The sequence below is a fragment of the Eurosta solidaginis genome, chromosome 2 (genome assembly GCF_040869045.1).
Source record: "Eurosta solidaginis isolate ZX-2024a chromosome 2, ASM4086904v1, whole genome shotgun sequence".
In the NCBI taxonomy this organism is placed as follows: domain Eukaryota; kingdom Metazoa; phylum Arthropoda; class Insecta; order Diptera; family Tephritidae; genus Eurosta; species Eurosta solidaginis.
The window spans coordinates 121,543,651-121,566,520 of record NC_090320.1 but is presented as its reverse complement, the minus strand read 5'-3'; the positions used below and the strand labels follow the sequence as shown (position 1 = coordinate 121,566,520).

At 44.2% G+C, this 22,870-nt stretch overlaps 1 pseudogene; it reads right to left on the bottom strand.

Annotated features, from left to right (window-relative positions):
• Positions 1–10,002: 10,002 nt before the first annotated feature.
• LOC137241629 (integrator complex subunit 7-like) lies at positions 10,003–17,765 on the bottom strand (annotated as a pseudogene).
• Between the last annotated feature and the right edge of the window lie 5,105 nt (positions 17,766–22,870).

Below are 22,870 nucleotides of genomic sequence, written 5' to 3'. Positions count from 1 at the left end.
ATAGTGTTCGTATATTTTGGGCGTCATAAGGTTAGGGCGTCGATTTATTTCGCCGCTGCTGTCTTTCGCGTTTTGATGAGTTGGTCGGGCCTCCTTGGAGTCCGATGTCGCTGTGTCGCCAGTTGGCTCGTTCGTTTCGACGTTTATTTGCTTTCGCCGTGCTTCTTTCATGCTGTAACAGCGGCCGGAAACTGCCCATCACATGATTAACCGTTGACAGTCTTGTCTCCGTTTTACCTTTTTCTTCCTCGGCCTTTGCTCTCTCCTCCTCCCTTTCTTTCTGCCCCACTTGCTGAGCCCAGAGTTTAGCCGGTCCCGAGAGGTTGATTGACAACGCGTCGTCGGATGTGTTGTCGTCGCCATTTGTGGTTGTCTCGTCGCATACCGGCCGACGCTCATCTAAATGAAACGTGGTGTGGTGCTCCTCTTGGCACCTCTTGCAGCGATACTTGCTGCTACACTTGTCCACCCGGTGAAAGGATGAAAGACAATTCGGACAGTACTTGTGCAGCAGCACGGCCTGCAACTTCTCTTCCGGCGATTTTTTTCTATATTCGGCACAGAGTTGGAGACTATGCTCCCTACCGCAGAGCTGGCACGCGACGTCGAAACGCTTTGCGCCTCCCCCTGACTTGTCCAATAAAGCTTGGTAACGGGTCATGATCTGAAAGAATATTGGTATCATTGATCATGCCCAAAATGATGTTGGAGGAATGTTGTTTGGGTGGCGTAAACCAAAAAAATTATCTCTAATATATTTTCGCAAAGAGAAAAAGAAATTTTATTGAAATAAAATTTAATTGAAATAAAAGGTTAAAGGCCAAAAATAAATACTTATGTGCGCGAAGAGACGAAGAAAAAGCGGATTTAGCACTCATCCATGCTATGTGGCTGGTGCTTTAGCGCATTTAATACAGTTTATAATTCGATTTATGTCGGTAGATGTCGCCGACGTATTTTTTAAATTTATTTTAGATTTGTGGTGAAATTTGTTTCACAGAAAGTAGCCTGCCACCACACGGAACGGTTCGAAACCTGGCTGAACAGGTATTACAGAGTTGCACTTCCACCATACAACATTATTTTCGACGTGTATTGTCGATAATGTAGAGATTTGTGGAATTAAGTATTTTTTTTTTGTAAATCTCGACCAAATGTATGATTGATCGAGATATGCAGTGTGCGACCTGTCGTGTGGCATGTTGTGCGCGATATGTCGTGCGGCATGTAGTACGTGACGTGTAGTACGCGAGATGATTGCCCTTGGGGCCTAATGTTTGTAACACAGTGCATTGACAGTCAGAAATTAAGTGTAGAGATTTTGACAACTGCTACGCTTTTCCATTTCCGGAATGGAAAAAAAGTCATTGAGCTAAACACGCGGTGGTGAGTAGATTTCTAAAATGCGTAATCTGGTTTTTTAATAATTAATTTTTGTTTTATTTTTCAGAAATCGCTATATGGTGACTATTTTCGGATTTGCGTAATCATTGATGTTGCCATATAAAAATGGATATTGTATTGCATATTAAATTGCGTGCTACCGGGGATAATAACACCAATATTATATTGCATCTAAATAAACCGCTTACAATGTCGACGCTATAATTTCATGAAAGAATGACAAATATTGCAAAAAATTGGAACAAACCCATTCTGATAAGGAATATTTCCATTCGTTGGCATTGCGGTTGCATCTCCATTGGAGTCTATGATTTGCAGAAGCATACCATTGCCTCTGGTAATAATTGGCCTAAAATCCTGCGATGCATAATACCGGATTGAGATGTCTCATCACTGCGAAATCCCTTTTTTATGTATGTCAATTTCAGGAACTTTGTTATAGGCAGTATATTGCTGCCCGTGTACATGAGCATAAATGAAATATGCCTGTCAAATAAACTTTCGGCATTTCCGGATTGTCTTCCATAATTTGGAATAATGATGTAGCAACGCGCTCTAACGACCAAGGATCGTGCGTTAGACAAACTTGTATAATATGTGGTAAGTAAGCAAATTCAGATAGCTTGCGTGATAATTTTGGGCCAGCAGGAAGCACGGCAGCGCCGTTTTGTATGCGACTCTGAAAAAAAAACTCATACATTTTATAAGTATATCTGATAATTCAGAGGGAAGTTCAGTTTCATTATAGATGGGTGTACCCTTTGCCATGAGACACCGTTTTAATTGTGGAATTTGTTAAAGCGAACGCCAACCATCAATACCATTGTTTACTATATTGTTCGGCAGCTTAAATTAAGGTTATGTTGCGAATAGAGTGGAAGGCACTCGAATTCAGTGAAAGAGACACTCCAATAGAGTGGAATGAAGAACAGTAGGAAGAGCAGAGTTGCATTGGATCAATCATTGCATTAATATTAAAGATAAATTTAGAAAAAATAATTAAAAACTTGAGTATAAGCAAAGATTTTCTTTAAATTACTGCAATTAAGGTGTCCTAGATGTTATATATTCCAAAATTATAACATTTTAGGTCTGTTGAAAAATTTAACGTCAATTTCCCTAAGATTTCCGTAATATGGCCATTAGTGATGTTTGTGTGTGTGTAAATTTTGAGCGATCAGCTGTTAGTTGCGCTACTTGGTAAAGTTTATAATGATCAATACCGATAATCCAACAACGTGTTTTTGGTGTTATAGACGTTTTATTTGTGGATTGAGTGTGTGTAGTAGCTGCAGCAACGGCAGTGGGTGGTACTGGGGCACGTTGCTCATAATTATTACGCATATACTCATAATCTACAACCTAGTTGAGTATGCATTCAGCTTTACTCATTTGCGCTAGGTCCATTAGGAAAAAATTCAGCTTATCAACTACAGTAAATTTTGAAATTTTCGAGAAAATATGCGTCGCCAAGTAATGTCGTCCATTACGACTAGCCGATGTTGCTATGCGATATTGATTCCAACTATTAATTTTGCTACAGCAACGCTCAAAACACTCAATTACCTCTTTAGGTATGAAACCACCAATCATTGATTGTAATGCAACGGAAGCCAGTACTTCAACGGTATGTGGTTGATCTGGTTTAGGACCAGCATCCATAATAGCATTCAATTTGTGTAGTATAAAGAGTAAGCGCATTAGTACTGAATTTTCCATTTGTGAATTAGCTGTCCCAGCTCTTTCCTCCTCAATTCGCGTTTCTGTTGCACTCACAACTCTAATAGTACCACTCAGAGCTGCTTGTGCTGATGTTGATGGTTGCACCTCAAAGTCGACATGCATTACTGCAATGTCTGTTAGTGCTTCTGTAAGGGTGATTGCAAACTTACGCAATTGAAAATGTGAACCAAGTGCACGAAAAGCATCGCACATCATTTCGGCATTACGCGGTGGATATTCTATATCCTCAGTTATCAACTGTGCTAGCATATTCACAAAATCTGTGTGAAATTCAGGAACGACACTAGCAATTTTAACACCGCAACATAAATTTTGTAGATCGCGCTCCTTTTCCTTATTACCAACCATGCATACCGGCGGCCACCGTGGTGTGATGGTAGCATACTCCGCCTACCACACCGTATGCCCTGGGTTCACACCCCGGGCAAAGCAACATCAACAATTTTAGAAATAAGGTTTTTCAATTAGAAGAAAAATTTTTTAAGCGGGGTCGCCCCTCGGCAGTGTTTGGCAAGCGCTCCGGGTGTATTTCTGCCATGAAAAGCTCTCAGTGAAAACTCATCTGCCTTGCAGATGCTGTTCGGAGTCGGCATAAAACATGTAGGTCCCGTCCGGTCAATTTGTAGGGGAAATCAAGAGGAGCACGACGCAAATTGGAAGAGAAGCTCGGCCTTAGACCTCTTGGGAGGTTATCGCGCCTTAGGTTAGGTTAGGTTGGGTGGTAGCTTCCCTGATGAGAGGAAGCTCACTTGGACAACATGACGGTCCGTTGTGATACCACATATAATAAACTAAACTAACGGTGACGTAGATATAACTACTTAGAGAATCGTTGGGTAGCAACGATAAAGTTCCGAATGATCCCGATCTCAACCTTGGATAGCTCCTCGGGAGATCCAAGTGAGTCACGACCAAAATACTTTCGCCTAGTTCTGGCAAAAGCTGGGCAGTCAAGCATAAAGTGATTTGGTGATTCCACCTCATCATCCTCCATACAGCTGCAGCAGGATGGAATTTCCAATATATTGAGACGTACCGCATGGATACCCATGGGACAGTGCCCTGTCAAAACCCCAATGACCATTGATAGGTGAGCCTTAGTGAACCCAATTATTTCAGCAGACCTCCTGCCATCCACTTTCGGCCAGAAAGATCTTGATATCCTACAAGACGTAGTGTCCGCCCAACGTTTGCTGAGCTGACTCGAGGCCCAGCTATGGAAGAGCAATCCACAGGTGGCTAGCGGAATCCCGAAATCCCTACAGCCATCTTCATCCGGTTCAGTTGTACCGATTCGGGCTAAGAGATCCGCTTGACAGTTACCCGGAATATCACTATGGCCCGGGACCCAGATAATCTTAATTGTAAAATAATTCGATGCAATCGCGAGTGTGGTCAGGCACTCCCAGACCACCCTCGATCGCACTGTAGTTGAGCTCAAGGCCTTTATAGCCGCTTGGCTATCAGAGTAGATGTTAAATTCGCTAACCGTAGTAGCGCTGGATAGCATTTCATCCACCGCATCCTTAATCGCAGCAACTTCCGCTTGGAATACACTGCAGTGATCAGCCAACTTAAACTTGCGGCTTACATTTAGCTCTTGACAAAAGACCCCCCCGCCAACCTTTCCGTCCAACTTCGACCCATCCGTGAACAAGTTAACCGGTCCCATGCCCCAGATAATTCCTCTTCTCCACTCCTCCCTCGGGGGAATGACTGGGGTGAAGGTTGTATAGGGAGCGGCCACCGGCATGCAATAGTCCGTCCTGTCCGGGATAAAGTCGAAACTAGTAAGAAGGCTAGAGTGTCCGAAGTCAGAAAGCATATAACCCATATCACGAAGCCTGACCAACGACCGGGCCGCGGCTGCCTTTCCCGCAATATCTACTGGATGTATATTCAGCATGACATTCAGTGCCAAGGTAGGTGTTGTTCTCATAGCGCCACTGATGCCGATAAGCGCCGTCCGTTGCACTGACACTAGCATTTTGGAGGTGCTCGCCGTGTCCAGTGCTTTCCACCAGACCAGCACCCCATATAGCAGAATCGGTTTGACCACCATCTCATAAAGCCAGTGTACTACTCCTGGCGAGAGCCCCCATCTCTTTCCGATAGCCCCCCTGCAGCAGTACAAGGCAACCGCGGCCTTCCTGGCCCTATCTTCCACATTGGGCCTCCAGGACAGCTTCTTGTCCGGAACAATTCCCAAATATTTAACCCTGTCAGTAAGTACCAACACTACCCCTCCAATCGAAGGAGTTCTGAAGTCGGGTATCTTATATCTCCTTGTAAAAAGAACCAATTCTGTTTTTCCCGGGTTGACCGCCACTCCACATGATTCAGCCCACCTAGCCACAGTATCCAGGTATCCCTGCAGAACATCGCGCAGGGTGCCCAGAAATTTGCCCCTGACCAGGATAGCGAGGTCATCTGCATAGGCAACCACCCGACAGCCATTGGCTTCCAGCTCCACAAGAAGCTCGTTGACTACCACAACCCAGAGCAGAGGAGATAGGACACCTCCCTGTGGCGTGCCCCTGCACACCTTCCTCCTTATTATGACTCCTCCCCACTCCGCTGCGACAATTCTGCCGCATAGAAGTTTGCTAATAAATTCAACCAGAGCCGCTTCGACTCCTAAACCCACCAGAGCTCTTTCGATTGCCCCCGGTAGAACATTGTTAAAAGCCCCCTCGATGTCTAGAAAGGCACCCAGAGCATACTCTTTATGTTCTAGAGACCCCTCTATTTGCTTTACAATTGAATGGAGAGCCGTTTCCGTCGATCTGCCTTTGCAGTACGTATGCTGTGAAGCCGACAGTAACCCCCCAGGTATCCTTTCTCGTAGGTACAGGTCAATCAGCCGCTCAAGCGTCTTAAGAAGAAACGACGAGAGACTGATTGGCCTGAAATCCTTAGATGACACATGAGAGCCCCTGCCGGCCTTCGGAATGAAAATGACCCTAACCGTGCGCCACGACTTAGGGATATAGTTAAGCCTGAGGCAGTTAGTGTAGATGATGGCCAACCAGCGGCAGGAAATCCCTAAAGACCTTTGAAGTTGCGCAGGAATGATGCCATCCGGACCGGGTGACTTATAGGGCTTGAACGAATTTATAGCCCAGGATATTTGACTTTCCCGTAGTGGGATTGTAGGCATTTCTGCATGGCCAGCAACCGCCGACCACGCAAGCGAAGATCCCTGCGCAACTGGGACATCGGGAAAATGATTGTCCAGTAAAAGTCTCAGGGACTCCTCGCTACTCATCGACCAGTCCCCACCATCATCTCTCAGATACCCCCGAGGGGCGGGATTCCTAGAGAATATTTTTCTAAGCCTCGCGGATTCATTGCAGCCCTCTACGTTTTCGCAGAAGCTTCGCCATGAATCTCGCTTGGCTAACCTTATTTCATATTTATAAATCCCCAGACTCACCTTATAGAGCTCCCAGTCCGAGGGTAGTTTACTCCTCCTGGCTCTATTAAAGAGCCGCCTACTGGACGCTCTTAGGTCGTCAAGGGAATCAGACCACCAGGGCGGCTTGCCATTCCCCTGTAAGTTTTCAGTGGGCAGGACTGTTGAAAGGCGCTATTGCTTGCAAGGTGAAGTTTTCCACCAGACCGTCTATTTCAGATTCGGACAAGTCCGAACCAACGATAGGCGCCTCAGGCAATAGCTCTCCCAACTTCCTACAATACAAGTCCCAGTTGGTACTTTTAGGGTTCCTAAAAGATATTTTACCGGGACGTTCTTCATTCGCCGAGAACTGAATATATCGGTGATCAGAGAAAAAGTGCTCGTTGAGAACCCTCCATCCAGATATCCGATCTTCCAGTTCTCTGCTAACCAGGGTGAGGTCCAGGACCTCCTCCCTTACCGCAGTAATAAAAGTCGGGTCATTCCCCCTATTACATATACAAAGTCCCTCATCTACAATAAAAGTAAATAAAGACTCACCTCTGGTGTTCGTATCCGAGCTCCCCCATATGCTATGGTGTGCATTAGCATCGGCACCTATGATTACGCCAACACCTCTCCGCCTTGCTTCAGCGGTGATTTCGCCCAGTATCACAAGCGGTGGTCCCGTTACGCCCCCATGGGGCATATACGCTGAGACCACCCACAATTCGCTACTGCCTCGCTCGAGGCAGACCGTGGTTACGTCAGCATTGCTGAAATTAGAGAGAATAAAAGCTTTAAATTCCTTTTTAATAAGCACACAGGATCTAGGCCTACCTGCCTCCCCATGCACCAAGGTGTTGAATTTTCCCGTCCTTAATCCAGAAATTTTTCCGCCGTTACTACTCAGCCACGGCTCCTGGACAAGGACAATATCCACTCCGCCTTTCTCAAGACAGAGCAACAAGTTTGCGGAGGCCGCCTTAGAATGCTGAAGATTGATTTGACGGATTTCCATCAACACCACTCTTCCTCCTCCACTTGCTGAGCCCAGAATTTAGCCGGTCCCGAGAGGTTGATTGACAACGCGTCGTCGGATGTGTTGTCGTCGCCAGTTGTGGTTTTCTCGTCACATACCGGCCGACGCTCATCTAAATGAAGTGTGGTGTGGTGCTTCTCTTGGCACCTCTTGCAGCGATACTTGCTGATACACTTGTCCACCCGGTGAAAGGGTGAAAGACAGTTCGTGCAGCAGCACGGCCCGCAACTTCTCTTCCGGGGATTTGTTTATATATTCCGCACAGAGTCGGAGACTATGGTCCCTACCGCAGAGCTGGCACACGACGTCGAAACGCTTTGCGGCTCCCTCTGACTTGGCCAATAAGGTTTGGTAACGGGTCATGATCTGAAAGAATATTGATATCATTGATCATGCCCAAATTGAGGTTGGAGGAATGTTGTTTAAGTGGCGTAAACCAAAAAAATTATCTCTAATATATTTTCGCAAAGAAAAAAAAGTGTTATTGAAATAAAATTTAATTGAAATAAAAGATTAAAGGCCATAAGTAAATACTTATGTGCGCGAAGAGACGAAGAAAAAACGGATTTAGCACTCATCCATGCTAGGTGGCTGGTGCTTTAGCGCATTTAATACAGTTTATAATTCGATTTATGTCGGTAGATGTCGCCGACGTATTTTTAAAATTTATTTTAGATTTGTGGTGAACTTTGTTTCACAGCGAGTAGCCTGCCACCCCACGGAAAGGTTCGAAACCTGGCTGAACAGGTATTACAGAGTTGCTCTTCCACCACTTTTATTTTACTTCCACCATTCAACATTATTTTCGACGTGTATTGTCGATAATGTTGAGATTTGTGGAATTAAGTAATTTTTTTTTTGTAAATCTCGACCAAATGAATGATCGATCGAGATATGAAGTGTGCGACCTGTCGTGTGGCATGTTGTGCGCGATATGTCGTGCGGCATGTAGTACGTGACGTGTAGTGCGCGAGATGATTGCCCTTGTGGCCTAATGTTTGTAACACAGTGAATTGACAGTCAGAAATTAAGTGTAGAGATTTTGACATCTGCTACGCTTTTCCATTTCCGGAATGGAAAAAAAGTCATTGAGATAAAACACGCGGTGGTGAGTAGATTTCTAAAATGCGTAATCTGGTTTTTTATTAATTAATTTTTATTTTTATTTTTCAGAAATCGCTATATGGTGACTATTGTCGGATTTGCGTAATCATTGATGTTGCCATATAAAAATGGCTATTGTATTGCATATTAAATTGTGTGCTACCGGGGATAATAACACCAATATTATATTGCAACTAAATTAACCGCTTACAATATCGACGCTATAACTTCGTGAAAGAATGACAAATATTGCAAAAAATTGGAACAAACCCATTCTTATAAGGAATATTTCTATTCCTTGGCATTGCGGTTGCATCTCCATTGGAGTCTATGATTTGCAGAAGGATACCATTGCCTCTGGTAATAATTGACCTAAAATCCTGCGATGCATAATACCGGATTGAGATGTCTCATCACTGCGAAATCTCTGTTTTATGTATGTCAATTTCAGGAACTTTGTTATAGGCAGTATATTGCTGCCCGTGTACATGAGCATAAAAAAAATACGCCTGTCAAATAATCTTTCGGCATTTCCGGATTTTCTTCCATAATTTGGCATAATGATGTAAAAACGCGCTCCAACGCCCAAGGATCGTGCGTTAGACAAACTTGTACAATATGTGGTAAGTAAGCAAATTCAGTTAGCTTGCGTGATAATTTTGGCCAGGAGGAAGCACGGCAGCGCCGTTTTGTGTGCAACTCTGAAAAAAAACTCATACATTTTATAAGTATATCTGATAATTCAGAGGCAAGTTCAATTTCGTTATAGATGGGTGTACCCTTTGCCATGAGACACCATTTTAATTGGGGGATTTTTTTAAAGCGAACGCCAACCATCAATACCATTGTTTACTATATAGTTTGGTTTGGTTATGTTGCGAATAGAGTGGAAGGCACTCGAATTCAGTGAAAGAGGCACTCGAATGGAGTGGAATGAAGAACAGTAGGAAGAGCAGCGTTGCATTGGATCAATCATTGCATTAATATTAAAGATAAATTTAGAAAAAATAATTAAAAACTTGAATATAAGCAAACATTTTCTTTCAATTACTGCAATTAAGGTGTCCTAGATGTTATATATTCCAAAATTATAACATTTTATGTCTGTTGAAAAATTTAACTTCAATTTCCCTAAGATTTCCGTAATGCGCTACTTGGTAAAGTTTATAATGATCAATACCGATAACCCAACAACGTGTTTTTGGTGTTATAGACATTTTATTTGTGGATTGAGTGTCTGTAGTAGCTGCAGCAACGGTAGTGGGTGGTACTGGGGCACATTGTTCATAATTATTATGCATATACTCATGATCTACAACCTAGTTGAATATGGTACTGGGGCACATTGTTCATAATTATTATGCATATACTCATGATCTACAACCTAGTTGAGTATGCATTCAGCTTTACTCATTTGTGCTAGGTCCATTAGGAAAAAATTCAGCTTATCAACTACAGTAAATTTTGAAATTTTCGAGAAAATATGCGTCGCCAAGTAATGTCGTCCATTACGACTAGCCGATGTTGCTATGCGATATTGATTCCAACTATTAATTTTGCTACAGCAACGCTCAAAACACTCAATTACCTCTTTAGGTATGAAACCACCAATCATTGATTGTAATGCAACGGAAGCCAGTACTTCAACGGTATGTGGTTGATCTGGTTTAGGACCAGCATCCATAATAGCATTCAATTTGTGTAGTATAAAGAGTAAGCGCATTAGTACTGAATTTTCCATTTGTGAATTAGCTGTCCCAGCTCTTTCCTCCTCAATTCGCGTTTCTGTTGCACTCACAACTCTAATAGTACCACTCAGAGCTGCTTGTGCTGATGTTGATGGTTGCACCTCAAAGTCGACATGCATTACTGCAATGTCTGTTAGTGCTTCTGTAAGGGTGATTGCAAACTTACGCAATTGAAAATGTGAACCAAGTGCACGAAAAGCATCGCACATCATTTCGGCATTACGCGGTGGATATTCTATATCCTCAGTTATCAACTGTGCTAGCATATTCACAAAATCTGTGTGAAATTCAGGAACGACACTAGCAATTTTAACACCGCAACATAAATTTTGTAGATCGCGCTCCTTTTCCTTATTACCAACCATGCATACCGGCGGCCACCGTGGTGTGATGGTAGCATACTCCGCCTACCACACCGTATGCCCTGGGTTCACACCCCGGGCAAAGCAACATCAACAATTTTAGAAATAAGGTTTTTCAATTAGAAGAAAAATTTTTTAAGCGGGGTCGCCCCTCGGCAGTGTTTGGCAAGCGCTCCGGGTGTATTTCTGCCATGAAAAGCTCTCAGTGAAAACTCATCTGCCTTGCAGATGCTGTTCGGAGTCGGCATAAAACATGTAGGTCCCGTCCGGTCAATTTGTAGGGGAAATCAAGAGGAGCACGACGCAAATTGGAAGAGAAGCTCGGCCTTAGACCTCTTGGGAGGTTATCGCGCCTTAGGTTAGGTTAGGTTGGGTGGTAGCTTCCCTGATGAGAGGAAGCTCACTTGGACAACATGACGGTCCGTTGTGATACCACATATAATAAACTAAACTAACGGTGACGTAGATATAACTACTTAGAGAATCGTTGGGTAGCAACGATAAAGTTCCGAATGATCCCGATCTCAACCTTGGATAGCTCCTCGGGAGATCCAAGTGAGTCACGACCAAAATACTTTCGCCTAGTTCTGGCAAAAGCTGGGCAGTCAAGCATAAAGTGATTTGGTGATTCCACCTCATCATCCTCCATACAGCTGCAGCAGGATGGAATTTCCAATATATTGAGACGTACCGCATGGATACCCATGGGACAGTGCCCTGTCAAAACCCCAATGACCATTGATAGGTGAGCCTTAGTGAACCCAATTATTTCAGCAGACCTCCTGCCATCCACTTTCGGCCAGAAAGATCTTGATATCCTACAAGACGTAGTGTCCGCCCAACGTTTGCTGAGCTGACTCGAGGCCCAGCTATGGAAGAGCAATCCACAGGTGGCTAGCGGAATCCCGAAATCCCTACAGCCATCTTCATCCGGTTCAGTTGTACCGATTCGGGCTAAGAGATCCGCTTGACAGTTACCCGGAATATCACTATGGCCCGAGACCCAGATAATCTTAATTGTAAAATAATTCGATGCAATCGCGAGTGTGGTCAGGCACTCCCAGACCACCCTCGATCGCACTGTAGTTGAGCTCAAGGCCTTTATAGCCGCTTGGCTATCAGAGTAGATGTTAAATTCGCTAACCGTAGTAGCGCTGGATAGCATTTCATCCACCGCATCCTTAATCGCAGCAACTTCCGCTTGGAATACACTGCAGTGATCAGCCAACTTAAACTTGCGGCTTACATTTAGCTCTTGACAAAAGACCCCCCCGCCAACCTTTCCGTCCAACTTCGACCCATCCGTGAACAAGTTAACCGGTCCCATGCCCCAGATAATTCCTCTTCTCCACTCCTCCCTCGGGGGAATGACTGGGGTGAAGGTTGTATAGGGAGCGGCCACCGGCATGCAATAGTCCGTCCTGTCCGGGATAAAGTCGAAACTAGTAAGAAGGCTAGAGTGTCCGAAGTCAGAAAGCATATAACCCATATCACGAAGCCTGACCAACGACCGGGCCGCGGCTGCCTTTCCCGCAATATCTACTGGATGTATATTCAGCATGACATTCAGTGCCAAGGTAGGTGTTGTTCTCATAGCGCCACTGATGCCGATAAGCGCCGTCCGTTGCACTGACACTAGCATTTTGGAGGTGCTCGCCGTGTCCAGTGCTTTCCACCAGACCAGCACCCCATATAGCAGAATCGGTTTGACCACCATCTCATAAAGCCAGTGTACTACTCCTGGCGAGAGCCCCCATCTCTTTCCGATAGCCCCCCTGCAGCAGTACAAGGCAACCGCGGCCTTCCTGGCCCTATCTTCCACATTGGGCCTCCAGGACAGCTTCTTGTCCGGAACAATTCCCAAATATTTAACCCTGTCAGTAAGTACCAACACTACCCCTCCAATCGAAGGAGTTCTGAAGTCGGGTATCTTATATCTCCTTGTAAAAAGAACCAATTCTGTTTTTCCCGGGTTGACCGCCACTCCACATGATTCAGCCCACCTAGCCACAGTATCCAGGTATCCCTGCAGAACATCGCGCAGGGTGCCCAGAAATTTGCCCCTGACCAGGATAGCGAGGTCATCTGCATAGGCAACCACCCGACAGCCATTGGCTTCCAGCTCCACAAGAAGCTCGTTGACTACCACAACCCAGAGCAGAGGAGATAGGACACCTCCCTGTGGCGTGCCCCTGCACACCTTCCTCCTTATTATGGCTCCTCCCCACTCCGCTGCGACAATTCTGCCGCATAGAAGTTTGCTAATAAATTCAACCAGAGCCGCTTCGACTCCTAAACCCACCAGAGCTCTTTCGATTGCCCCCGGTAGAACATTGTTAAAAGCCCCCTCGATGTCTAGAAAGGCACCCAGAGCATACTTTTTATGTTCTAGAGACCCCTCTATTTGCTTTACAATTGAATGGAGAGCCGTTTCCGTCGATCTGCCTTTGCAGTACGTATGCTGTGAAGCCGACAGTAACCCCCCAGGTATCCTTTCTCGTAGGTACAGGTCAATCAGCCGCTCAAGCGTCTTAAGAAGAAACGACGAGAGACTGATTGGCCTGAAATCCTTAGATGACACATGAGAGCCCCTGCCGGCCTTCGGAATGAAAATGACCCTAACCGTGCGCCACGACTTAGGGATATAGTTAAGCCTGAGGCAGTTAGTGTAGATGATGGCCAACCAGCGGCAGGAAATCCCTAAAGACCTTTGAAGTTGCGCAGGAATGATGCCATCCGGACCGGGTGACTTATAGGGCTTGAACGAATTTATAGCCCAGGATATTTGACTTTCCCGTAGTGGGATTGTAGGCATTTCTGCATGGCCAGCAACCGCCGACCACGCAAGCGAAGATCCCTGCGCAACTGGGACATCGGGAAAATGATTGTCCAGTAAAAGTCTCAGGGACTCCTCGCTACTCATCGACCAGTCCCCACCATCATCTCTCAGATACCCCCGAGGGGCGGGATTCCTAGAGAATATTTTTCTAAGCCTCGCGGATTCATTGCAGCCCTCTACGTTTTCGCAGAAGCTTCGCCATGAATCTCGCTTGGCTAACCTTATTTCATATTTATAAATCCCCAGACTCACCTTATAGAGCTCCCAGTCCGAGGGTAGTTTACTCCTCCTGGCTCTATTAAAGAGCCGCCTACTGGACGCTCTTAGGTCGTCAAGGGAATCAGACCACCAGGGCGGCTTGCCATTCCCCTGTAAGTTTTCAGTGGGCAGGACTGTTGAAAGGCGCTATTGCTTGCAAGGTGAAGTTTTCCACCAGACCGTCTATTTCAGATTCGGACAAGTCCGAACCAACGATAGGCGCCTCAGGCAATAGCTCTCCCAACTTCCTACAATACAAGTCCCAGTTGGTACTTTTAGGGTTCCTAAAAGATATTTTACCGGGACGTTCTTCATTCGCCGAGAACTGAATATATCGGTGATCAGAGAAAAAGTGCTCGTTGAGAACCCTCCATCCAGATATCCGATCTTCCAGTTCTCTGCTAACCAGGGTGAGGTCCAGGACCTCCTCCCTTACCGCAGTAATAAAAGTCGGGTCATTCCCCCTATTACATATACAAAGTCCCTCATCTACAATAAAAGTAAATAAAGACTCACCTCTGGTGTTCGTATCCGAGCTCCCCCATATGCTATGGTGTGCATTAGCATCGGCACCTATGATTACGCCAACACCTCTCCGCCTTGCTTCAGCGGTGATTTCGCCCAGTATCACAAGCGGTGGTCCCGTTACGCCCCCATGGGGCATATACGCTGAGACCACCCACAATTCGCTACTGCCTCGCTCGAGGCAGACCGTGGTTACGTCAGCATTGCTGAAATTAGAGAGAATAAAAGCTTTAAATTCCTTTTTGATAAGCACACAGGATCTAGGCCTACCTGCCTCCCCATGCACCAAGGTGTTGAATTTTCCCGTCCTTAATCCAGAAATTTTTCCGCCGTTACTACTCAGCCACGGCTCCTGGACAAGGACAATATCCACTCCGCCTTTCTCAAGACAGAGCAACAAGTTTGCGGAGGCCGCCTTAGAATGCTGAAGATTGATTTGACGGATTTCCATCAACACCACTCTTCTTCTTCTGCACCCCTTCCTTGGCGGCTTCGCCCTCGGAGACTAGGAGATCCTCCCCCTCCCCCAACAGACGACTTACACTGATGACGGATCCCGCCATCGATGATTCGCCCTCGGAGGCCAGGAGCTCCTCCTCGGCCCTATCAGCCAGACGACTAGCACTGATGACAGATCCCGCTATTGACGGGACGTCAACAGTGCTTTCGCTGTCCAAATTAGCGGAGTCAGCATCCACAACCATGGGTACTGGCTCCCCTGCGGACGCCTCCACCTCCCGAACAGTCTCTGTGGGAGAGGAACCATCCCCCCTGGAATCGGCGTGGTAGATTTTGAGAACCACACGCTCGAGGCCATAGGAGATAACCCCCTCGTGTCAGAGAGAGGACCGGTGGACTCTGCGTTTAGCAGAATCAGCACTTGCCGACGTGGCCCAACAGCCTCCTCTACTCTGAGGACCCTCCAGTTATGCGTCGGAAGGTTCGGGTTGCAGTAACGCATTAATTCGAGTATTTTCTCCGGCTGAGATGGCCCGGCAGGCAACCACACCCGAGCCCTCGGTCGAAGGGGGAGATCCCTCCGTTCCACGGCCTCGAGTCTGGCCCCACTCCAGACCTCCCCTACCAAAGAAATTATTTTCTTAAAGATACAGGCCGACCGCTCGTCAGCACAAGTAATCAGTCTAAAACCATGATACCACCCCGAGTATTCGAAGCATGGCCGCGTACCTGGGCTCTCCATAACAGCGGTCATATAGGCCGCTGATATGGCGCTGGCGACCCACGGCCACTCCTCTCGGGAGATGGCACCATCCTCCCTACTCCTATCCACGACCCCGAGGGTGATGGAGCCTGCACGTCTAGCGATTTCGCTAAACGAAATTGCGTCCCCACCTCCTCGGGCCCTTTTTGTCGTTGAGGCATTCCGCTCATCCGACCTTTGCCGCTTCATAGCCCCCAAACCCTGCTGCTCACCCGCATCGTTCGACACCGGTGTGTGGTCGTCGCAAGCTACGACGCTCCTGGCCCACTCCAGCGTCCGGGAATGCTTATCAGACATCTGAGCTGCATCCCTACCGCCGTAGCGCTCCAAGATCTTCTCAGCTAGGCGCCGATCACCCAGAGCTTTCCTACGCGGCGTCGATCGCCTACCTTTCCCGGCAGGCTTCGACCCCAGGGCTCCCGTTGGGAAAGCTCCTCGCGACAGAGCTTCCTTACTAGTACTGGGCTGGTCCGTCGCATTCGCCGGACCTCTGCCTTTCCCTGTCACAGCCCCATATGGGCCTACATTGGGTGTCGGTTTCGACACCCCTCCACTACCCGAACTGATCCATCTGATCAGCCCTTTTGACCCGCCGGGAGCTTTCCCGGCTGACGGCGACCTGCTTCGGAGCACCCTCCGCACCTGTCGCGTCCCTCGCACCATGACGACTTTCGCCGTCACTCCTACCCTCCTTTTTATTCGTCTTCGTGTCCATTCTAAGAAGTCCCCCCTCAAGGCCGCTATCCGGAGCCGATTATGTAGTCGCCCTTCAACGGTCCCGTGGTTATCTATGCTGCGCAGGGAGGCCACGCGAGGGTTGACGCATTACCTTATGAGTAATGCGTTCAGAGCCAGACCGGACGCAAAGCGGGAAAATCTTCAACCGCACCTACACCACCAACTTAACGGCGACGGAGCCGGAACGTACCTTGAGGCCCGCCACGGTTTTAACGGGACGTGGGCAGGTGCAGCATTAGCCTACCAGCCATTTCGATAGGGTTTCACCCCGACCTACTACCTACCAGCCCAAAGTCATCAATTCCTATCCATAGTCAAAATCAAGTCCCTAACAATCCGGTTCGTCACCGTTGAGTACCGATCTTGACCCTTAACAGGGTCCTACCTCCCCTGAGCTCGGCACAATGACTCAGGGGTGCGGGTTTTATCGAGTTGTCCTCTCTAGATCCGCCATTATCAGTAGAAGCAGGGGCACCTCGTGCAGGACGTGACAACCAATCACGTGTGACAATTCGTCACTATGGCCGGTCTAAGACTGATACCAGTCCCTGATCCAGAGCCTGGAACCACGTATGATATCCAAGCCAAGTATCTTAACCCCCGCGCCTTACGTTTATTTCTTTATTTTTCAACCATGCAAAATATTGAACTTTCCATGTGTAAATTTACGGTTTCCATTATTACAGCCGTAGTCTCTTTGTCACCCTCAGCGTAGGCCATAAGCGCTGCTATAGTTGACATAGCTTGACTTTCAGTTGCATAGTTATGCAAACAAACGCATGTAAGATATAAATCCTGCACTGATTCCTGTTGCTCATGTAGCAGAACAATACAAGTCAAAGGACAATCGCATAATTTAAGTAAAATATTTAAATATAAATTCTGGTCACGCGAATCTTTGCGTTCGTGCATCGCTTTTTTTTGGCCAAGCATGTACGCATTGTGGATCTGCTAATTGGGTGAGGAATCTCAATACTTGTGCACGCACAACTTTACATTTATCTTGCAAAACGTTAAGCAACAAATTAACTTGATCTGGTACACCAGTGAGTGTACGTGCCGAGAGCTGTGTTGGTGAATCCAATATAGCTACAACAAAACTTTCTGCTGGATATTTGGGTAATATGACGCTACCAGCTGCTTTCGTTTCGTTTGTTTTAAATTACGCGATGTCACTGTAGTCGCTACGGGTGGTGGTGGTGTCGATGATGATGACAACGTATGTCGATTTAAATTTGCTTGATGTACTGGAGATGTTGTTTGACTGCCATATTTCGGTGTACCGCTTGTGCTAAGATTACACCCACTAACGCTAACGCTACTCGCGCTACTACTAGTACTACTGACATTCCCTGTACCACTTTGACTGCCGTCACTACTCATTGTGCATTGATGCTGAGCAGTTTTGTTACCGTCGAGTCCATTACTCAGCGCTAGTGCTAGTGATGGTGTAATGGGTGGTGAGAGTGTAATTGGTGCTACTATTGTTCGTCATTGCTGTTGCTGGTTTTATTGCTGATTGCAATAGCTTGCTTGATTATATTGCGAGTGCCCATTGAGCGAATTAAAAAAGTCACTCTCAATATTTGCAACGCCATTACTGCGCGCAACTTCTTTATCACCATCGGAGTCGGTATAGCGAGCAACTGTTTTGCCACGAGCATTCGTAAATCTATCCAAAATCCAAAAACTAATTCGAACGGGCAATAACAATGAACTGTAGATGGGGTTGTATTGTAACAGTATGCAAAATATTTCAGATACTCATCCCAATCGTCTTTGTTAATGGATATGTAAGAACGCACATATTCATTAAAAGTTCTATGGCTACGTTCAACAGAGCCTAAAGTTTGGTGGTGATACGGCGTAGATGTTTTGTGCTTAATATTGAGAAGCTTACATAGTTCCTCAAACAAGCTATTTTTATATTCAGATCCCATATCTGTTATTGTTGTTTTAATACTTCCGTAAAATGAGATGAAATTTTCGAATATGGCTCTGGCTTCTGCTTTTGCATGTTTGCTCTGTATAGGAATTGCAACTAGGTATTTTGTCAGATCACGTATCAGAGTAACAGCGTATTCATTTCCATTTAATGATCTCGGTAGTGGTCCAATTGAATCTATTTGTACTATTTCGAACGCCTTCGGTGGTGTTTCAGTCAAAATCATTGGTTCTTTTAAATTTTTATTAATTTTATTTTTATTACAATTTACGCATTTCTTTGTATATTTTCTTATATTATTTTTCATATTTTTCCAGTAATATTTTTTTCTAATTTTATTAGTTGTACGATTGATTCCTGGGTGGCCACCATTAACAGGTCATCGTGATATTTTTGAAAGATATTTTTAATTTTATTATTTTCCGTCACATGCGCAACCTCCGGAGTTAATGCAATAGTTAATTTTCTGAGAACTTTGGTACCAATCTCTTTAAATGTGTTTACTCGAGTATATTTGAACAATTTGTCTCCTAAGGACAACTGAATTTTATTTATTTTTAAATTATCGGCTTCTTTCATAATCCTGGTAAAGAATTGATCTAGGTAAGTCTTCGCCTCAACAATGTGACTATCTATATTTATTTCACTACAAATTTTCTTTCCTTTTATGAAATATAATTTCGGAGGATCGAAAAAGAGCTGGACTAGTATTTTTCTTCACATTTATTAAGTGCTTAATATACTATAGGGTTCTCTTTGTGACTTTTCTTCACTTCAGCTTTATTACTGTTATTACTGGAATTCTTTTTAGTTTTCGATCTTTTCGTAAATTTCATTATTTTGCATTGTTGTACTGACATTTCTTTCAAATCATTGATATCTATTCGTGACAGAGCGCCTGCCACGTAATTTTCTTTTCCAGCTATGTACTCCATCCCAAAGTCACACAAACTTCCAAATCTAATCTAATTCTAGTTAATTTAGATGAAAGGTTTTTCATTGAAAATAAATATTTTAAGGGTCGATGATCTGTTTTCACTGTGAATTTTCTGCCATAAACATATGGTCTAAATATAAATGGCCCAATGTATGGCCGCCAATTCTTTTTTCGAGCGTGACTTCATTTATTTCGCCTTTTTTAAATGATCTTGAGGCATAGGCAATTGATAATTGGTTTCCTTCATAGCACCGCAAGCAAAACCACTTGTGTCAGTTATAATACAGAACTCTCTGTCAAAATCGGGATGTTGTAGGATATTTGGACTAATTAATGCATTTTTTAGGTAGTTAAAAGATTTTTCGCAGTCGTCTGTCCAATTGAAAATGACACTTTTCTGACTAAGCCTTGTTAGTATCCTAGCGTATTCCGCGAAATTTGGTATGAATCTCCTATAATAATTACAAAATGCGACAAATCTTTTTGCTTGATCGCCATTTTTGGGATTTGGGTAATTTTGAACAATTTTAAATTTATTTGGGTCCTGCAAAATTCCAGTACTTGTGCATTTATGTCCAAGATAAGTAACTTCTTGACTGAAGAATAAACATTTATCGGGATGTAATTTTAAATTATATTTTCTGCAAGTTAAAAAGACATTTCTTAAATTTTGTATCATATGTTTTTCGGAGCAACTTTATACGACTAAATCGTCCATGTAAAAAAATGATTGTGATGGTTTTAGGCCTGCGAATGCCAATGTCATCATCCTCTGGAATGAGTTTGGAGCTACATTGAGTTCACAAGGCAATCTTTTGAAACGATAATTACCATTATCCGCAGTAAAGGATGTGATATCCCTTGACTCTGGGCTGAGTTTTATTTGATGAAATCCTGACATTAAATCTAGGCATGAGAAATATTTCGCTCTTCCTAATTGATCCAGAATATCATCTATTCTAGGAAAAGGGAATTAATCAGCTGTTAATTTTTTATTTATTTGTCTGAAATCAACAAATAATCTCCACCTTTTTGCTTTTTTACCCGACAGGGATTTTTTTGGGTACTAATAAAATAGGGCTGTTGTACTTTGAAGTTGATGGTTCCACAATATCATCTTGAATTAGTTTATTTACTTGTTTGTTTATCTCACTCTTATGTGCTTGGTGTAATCTATAATTTTTAATATAGAAGGAGTATTATCTTTCATATGCATCTTTTGTTTGTAAAAATTGTTGGTCGTGATTGGTTCTGTTTGTAATGAAAATATATCAACGAATGCTCAGCATAATGTGTTGAGTGATTTACTAGCGAACGGCGGGACATTTTTATTCAATCTTTCTAATTTTTCTTTATTATTAGCTTTATTGTGAGGTGTATTTTCAATTATTACATAATACTATAATTTTCTGTTTTAATGTCATAATCTTGAGATTGCATATTTACCTGTTGTATTTATTATTCTAATTAAAGCTTGATTTGAGTTTACTATCGGGTTGGCTACAAAAATTCCATCAGTCAATACTTGATGAGGAACTAATAGTTCCTTATTGTTACTGTGGATATGAATCTGTCTAATTACTTCGGATTTTGCGGGTATTGTAATGCTATTGATTGTTGGTTTATTCGTCATTTGTATAACTATATTTTCTGGGTAATCATATTGTAACGAATTTGCTGCCAATCCTCTTATTTGCAACCCTCTGCTAAGTTCGTATCGCTAAACTGTTGAATAAATAACTCCAATATGTAATAATGCAAAATGGCCTTTATTCAAGTACTTCACAATAACACTTGTACTTTGCAACGAATAGCTTACTTAATAACCAAACTGATTGACAGCTCAAATGAAACTCTACTATTCAAAATAATATAGCTCGCTAGATAGCGCTTAATCCAAATCTCAAATCAAACTGAATTACTTCTTTCTCGCTTGCCCCGCTTTTATAGTTTACGCTGCATACTTCTAGGCTCTTCGATTTCCAGAACTTACTAGTTTGTTTCGGCTACAAAATCGCCAGCCACAACTACGTGCACAAATTATTGCTCTCCCTTGTGACAACTCAGATAAGATATATGCATGTGTTTGTGCATTGCCGCTCCGCTGCTCGTATACGTACATATGTGTAGACGCAATTATTTATTAGTTTATGTAGATACATAATGATTGAATTATTGATGTGAATGTTTGTAGTTTACAGTCTCTCGCGCATACATAGGCGTATAAGTAAATGCATCTGTGTGTGACTTATTTCGGCTGCCTTATATATGTGTATACATGATTTGATTATTGACGTAAATACTGCTTATCGTGGCCTTAGCATCGCCTTAGTGATGGTAATATCCGTGACACTGCCCTCCACCTAAGTCTGATCGTCCCGGTCAGACAAATCTCTCGATCTAAACGTTGCCAGCCTTTCCAAATGGACCACTTTCATTTTGGTTCGTGGTTTATCGATGGTTTGTATGCGGTACACTACATCGTTGATCCGTTTTACAACTTTGTATGGGCCTTCCCAATTACACTGCTATTTCGGGGACAAACCTTTTTTACGTTGTGGGTTGTATAACAGTACCAAATCTCCTTCCTGAAAACCTTCTGAATTAATTGCTTTATCATATCTGGCTTTCATCTTGTCACTCATAATCTTTGTTCGTTGCCTTATCAGATCATGTATTTCTCTTAGCTCTTCTTCCAAATCACCAGTGGATTTCCTGACATTTCTCTCCGCATTGGCATCTATCCCAAACTTCAAATCAGCTGGCAGTCTAAGGTCATTGCCAAAAATTACTTTTGCAGGGGTTTGGCCCGTTGTCTCATGCACTGCTGATCGGTAAGCCATCAAGAATAATGGTAGGCGGGTATCCCATTCTTTATGGTACTTGTCTACTACTTTCCTTAAGTGCTCCTCCAATGTTCTATTGAATCGTTCTACCATACCATCGGATTGAGGATGCAATGCAGTTGTCCGTGTTTTTCGAATGCCCAATGACTTACACATTTCCTGGAACACAGCTGATTCGAAATTCCTGCCTTGGTCAGAATGTAACTCCATTGGTACACCATACCTTGCAACCCATTCGTTTTTAACCACTTCTGCTACTGTTTCTGCTTCTTGGTTTGGGATTGGGTATACCTCTGGCCATTTACTGAAATAATCCATAACCACCAGTACGTATTTGTTTCCGCGGTTGCTAGTAGGAAATGGACCTGCGACATCCATGGCGATCCTTTCAAATGGCGCACCTGAGTTATATTGCTTCATCTGGCCATGACTTCGTGTTCTGGGCCCTTTCGCTCTGCTGCAAACCTCGCAGTTCGCAATCCACTCAGTGACCGACTGACGGCAACCAACCCAATAGAATCTCTGTTTAATCTTCTCGAGCGTCTTCGTGATTCCAAGATGACCTCCGCTTGGACCATTATGCAGCTCGTTGAGCACTTCAGGAATCCTCTTTCTGGGAACAACTATCAGTTTATTCTTGTATTTGCCATCCTCACTCTCCCATACTCGATGAAGGCAACCGGATATCAATTCTAAACGTTCCACTGTCCCCAATATGACTTCGCAATGGGACTCTCTGCTGACATCTCTTCTCTGTTTG